Source organism: Scylla paramamosain, chromosome 7 (assembly GCF_035594125.1).
Source record: "Scylla paramamosain isolate STU-SP2022 chromosome 7, ASM3559412v1, whole genome shotgun sequence".
NCBI classification, from domain to species: Eukaryota; Metazoa; Arthropoda; class Malacostraca; order Decapoda; family Portunidae; genus Scylla; species Scylla paramamosain.
The window spans coordinates 17,518,925-17,523,876 of NC_087157.1; the positions used below are offsets into that span (position 1 = coordinate 17,518,925).

The window sequence follows — 4,952 nt, forward strand, 5'->3', positions numbered from 1 at the left end:
TGTACTGTAATAAAAAAATATTCAGCAATTAAACAAATAAGTAAAGGTGTACCACAAGGGTCTATTTTAGGGCCTATACTTTTTCTAATATACATAAATGATATAATTAATGCTAGTTCTAAAATTGAATTTACTATTTATGCTGATGACACTACCTTATTAATGAAAGATGTGAATGTTGATACATTGCATGAAACTGTAGCTAGTGAGTTAAGTAATATCGATCTTTGTATTAAATCAAATAACTTGAAACTTAATGTTAACAAAACAAATTACATATTATTTCAAAACAGGTCTATAAAGCATGTTTTTCCTACTGTATTGTTAAATGGTGAAAAATTAGCCCAAGTCCATGCTACCAAGTTTCTAGGTGTTAAAGTTGATGAAAATTTAAGCTGGAAAATGCATATTAGTGACGTTTGCTTAAAGCTTTCACAAATAGCTGGTATCTTATATGGAATTCGTCATAATTTAACAGAGGAAGCTAAGATGAGTATATACTATACTCTTTTTTATCCACATATTACATATTGTGTTTCGTTATGGGCGAGTACTTGGCCTTCATTCTTAAATGAATAATCTGTTTCACAAAATAAGTTCCTCCGATGTATTTTTCATACAAAGAAATTTGATTCAACTGATGAAATATACCAATCTAGAAAAATTCTTAAAGTGTCTTCAATACATAAATACTTCACTTTGTTATTGATTTTTAAAACAATTGGTCCTAATTCAATGTTCAAATTTAGAGAGCATTCCTGTAATACTAGGAGTAACAATGTAAATTTATCCTTACCTGTATTCAGGACTAAACTTTTTAAAAATAGTGTTATAAATTTTGGTCCAGAATTTTTCAATAGTCTCCCTCGGGATATAAAAATCCTGCTTAGAGGAAGTAATTTAATTAAATTTAAAAAGGAAATAAAAACTTATGTTACATGTACAAACCTAGATACACCATAATTATTTCATGAATTTGGTAGGACAATGTTTTCATTGTAATTGTCATGATGGTTGAGCTCCTGTTGTATTCTGACTTACATTGTGTGTTTTGTCAAGTTTACCCATTTACTTTGATTTTGATATTGTACTCATTACTATTATACTACATTACATTGCATTAGCAAGGTCTTCTTATGCTTGTTCACCTTGCCACAATTTGTTATTTAATCTATCCTAAAATATGTTTGTCTTAGGAGTTACGACCCCACAGACTGTGGCAAGCAATGTGTTTGTTATGTGTTCACATATTTGTAAACGTAAATAATGGCAATATATTTACTTTACTTTACTTACTTTACTTTACCATAAGATAACATACACAAAAATACAGGCACAGTTTTAAGAAATATCTCACACTGGTCAATTCCTCCTAATGACAATGACCACGTAACACTCGTTACACTCCACAAATGTTCAACATCCCGGACGGGCCCCCATATTCAGGAAAAGAAGATGAGGTTTAGTAGAGGAGAGGTGGTGTTCTACAGATTGAAAATTATATCTAAGACCACGAATGTTGCAGAAGTCAATGAAGAAAAAGTTGAGGAGGGTCGGTGCCAGAAGAGGAGTCAGACCTGGGGACATCTGTGGTCCCCTTCCCAGATGGAGACTCCGAGGCCGGTGTAGGAGTCGCCATGATAATTTTTTATTTTGAGTGAAGGGTGTGTGTGTAATTAGGTGCTTGTAGTTTTGTGTTGAGGAATTGAGTTGTCTTTAGAGGGCAGGCTGTGGCTGCCCCCTTGTGTTGTGAGACACAAAGGGAAACGTTCAGTGAGGTCACAGCTGGGTTTAATGATAAGTTCACAGCACCCCCTGATCCAGTGCTGCACACCTCACTGGGAGTAATTATCGTTTCGGCAGGCGCCTACTGTTTCCTGTGCCTCCTGTGTCTCAAGCCTTCATACATCACGTGGGTACACAGGCAGTCTCTATGCAGTGACTCAATATGTCCTGCTGTGATTATTTAACCCTTTCACTTTGATATGCAACGACTCACAATATTAAAAAAAAAAACTTAAATTTTCATAAGCATCGGTAAGAGAGAAGGGGATAAAACTAAATATTATACAATTTATATCAAGTGCAATGTTTGGAGGTGGTGGCTGTGCAACGAGAAAAATGTTCTCAGAGTGAATGGTGGTTAAGGAAAGATGTGGTAAATAACAATGAAAGGGTTAAGTGGTACGGAAGGTACAGTGGGGGAGCTATGAGACAAACACCTGGGCCAGCAGCGGGGCGGTGGTGTGGTCTCTGCATACGGTGACAGGTATCGCTAGGTGGCTGGGGCGAGCCGAACGCTTTGCCGCTTCTATGCAAGCCTGGAAATGTAGTTTTTAGATGATCCTTTTGTAGATGTGACAGTAAAACAGAACACCATATACGAGTTTTTGTTTTATGACGTTTCGTGTTAGGTGGTGGAGCAGGGTTGGCCTAATCCCTAATTGTTGGGTAGAGAAATAAATATCTTACCAGCTGATTTACTGGTAAACCACTGAAGGATTACTGTTTGTTAGCCCAACATGCTGCTGATAGACTGGTAAGTCTTCAGGCAGGACAGGGCTTACATGGTAGAGGCAAAGCGTGCAGCTCACCCCAGCGACACATCGACACTGGTGAAGCTCTGAACCCGTCAGTGTTTCCATGCGCAGAGACCACACCACCACCTCGGTGGTGGCCCAGGTGTTAATGTTTGATACGTCCTCTACTGTATATGTTTGCCTGGTGCTTTTAGTGATGTATGAGTGGTTGTAATGAGACTGTTTGCATTATGTTTTAAGTTGTATGGTTAAGGTTAGAGAAGAGGGAGGAACTGTGAGGGAGTGAAAAAGGTTAGGAAGTGTGGGTAGGAGAAGAGAGAGAGAGGCAGTGCATTGTGGGGGAGGAAAAGAAGGAAGGAGTGAAGAGGGCATGGGAGGGAGGGTGTAGGGAGACAGTTGGTTGGGGTAGGGAGGAAGAGTGAGAACGGGAAGGAAGAAAGTGATGGTAGAAATAAAGTGATATAAATAACATCACCGTCCATTCTCTCTCCTCAAACCAACTGACCTAACAACCCATTGCAAAACTATTCCTGCAGTGCTAAGACCCAGACCTGCATGGGGCCCTGTGTGGCTCAAACTATGAAGGGAATTAAAGGTAACTTGGCAACAGTGCTGACGTCACACTAGTCAGCTCTCAGGCAGGAGTGGGTATGCTGTGTGTTGTGTAAGTGTGAAGACGTGTGTGCTGTGCTGCCTGGCGTGTACTGGTGTGTGTTGTTCTATGTGTGTGTGTGTGTGACTCTGGAAACACTGGCCATGCGCTGGAGTACAGAAGACGTGGGTAGTGTTGTGTTGTGTTAGCTAAGGCGGGAACACAGTAGGAGTCAAGGGACAGCCTGTGGGAGTGTTCACTTCCGTGCATCGACCAGGAGGAGTTAAAATCCCCGAACTTCCTGGATGTTCACAGTATTCCTTCAGTTCATGCTGGTGAGTACCGCACGTGTGTGTTTTTTTATAATGTGGAAAATACTCTGCCGCGTCTAGCTAGTACTGTACTTACGCCATCTTGCCCCTTGTTTACCCGTTAATTTTGCACAGAAACGTGATCTAATGAGACTTAAGGTGGCGCAGCCAGTCACAATACTCATAATTTGCGAATTTAGTTAGGAACAAAGATGTTTTTTTTTTATTCGTTTATATCCGTGGTGTGCAAGTCATGCAAGGACAAAGTAACTTGTTTGAGAGAGAGAGAAAAAAAAACGTGTTATTGTCGTTATGGCACGTGTGTTTTAGCGAAGACAAAGAAAAGGTGAGCATTACGAAGTTGCCATCAATCAACACACGTGTTCCTCAGCCAGGGATGTGGTTAGTAATTCCGTAAGTTTCTGGTTAGGAAGGCCGCAGTAAGACTAGGTACGGCCTTCCTACGAGCGGTAGGATAGATTACGTTTGTTGTCATTAGTGTTCACTCGGTTTAGTTATAATATTTTCCAGTAAAATTTCCCTCGTGTCTGTTTTCCTTAGATATTTGTTTGGTTTACCCATTTATTGAATTGTTTATTTCCCATATCACAGACACAAGGCACTCATGCACTAGTGTTGCAATACTTTATAACAACACGATAAACAAACACCACACACTCAAACACCGTCCCCTGTCTTCCTGCGCCATGCTCGCCCATCCCTCCCTCTGCCCTGCCTCCCCCTGCCTCCCTCCACCCTGCTTCCTTCCTCCCCTCTCTCCCTCTGCCCTGCTACCTTCCCAGGCATGGTTTTCCCACCACACACATCCCAACTACTTCCCCCTCCCTCTCTATTGCTTGTTGAACACTCCCTATCTTCCCCCTCCATCCCCAAGAATATTGTTTTATTTATTTATTTTTTTTATGGGGGAAGTTTGGAGTTGTGTTATTTTTAAAGTGTATGTGTGTGTGTGTGTGTGTGTGTGTGTGTGTGTGTGTGTGTGTGTGTGTGTGTGTGTGTGTGTGTGTGTGTGCAGCCGTACAGAAATACAGTTACAGTAAATGTTTTGTTTTGGAGTTTTCATCTTTCGATTTAAATCTTTGCTATCCCTTTCATTTTACCTTCAAGACTGGAATTCAGTACTGAAAACGAGTAACGGTTTTTATGTAGTCCTTTCCGTGTGTGTGTGTGTGTGTGTGTGTGTGTGTGTGTTTGCGTGCGAGGTCGAGAACATTTTCTGTCCAAATGTAAGAAAAAAAAAAGAAAAAAAAAGCTCCTTAAGTGACTCGTTTTCTGCCGCAAGTTTCTTCTTCCGACCGCAGCTCATGTGGTGGAAATTTTGCGTAATTGCTTTGTTTCTTTAACATTCCTGTCTGTGTGCGTGTGTGTGTGTGTGTGTGTATGTGTGTGTGTGTCGTCGGCAGAGAGAGAGAAAGAGAGAGAGAGAGAGAGAGAGAGAGAGAGAGAGAGAGAGAGAGAGAGAGAGAGAGAGAGAGAGAGAGAGAGAGA

General features: G+C 40.9%; 1 protein-coding gene across 3 annotated transcripts in view; it reads left to right on the top strand.

Moving 5' to 3' along the window:
- The first annotated feature begins 3,194 nt into the window (after positions 1 to 3,194).
- The window catches only part of LOC135102147 (uncharacterized), an 83,990-nt gene continuing 82,232 nt past the window's right edge, over positions 3,195 to 4,952 (top strand). For 2 of the 3 annotated variants that reach the window (XM_064006933.1, XM_064006934.1), the window contains exon 1: positions 3,197 to 3,467. The gene's annotated coding sequence lies outside the window, so the exon portion shown is untranslated. Of the gene's footprint in view, positions 3,468 to 4,952 lie in introns of all 3 variants that reach the window. The other variant, XR_010269546.1, reaches the window with a different exon arrangement.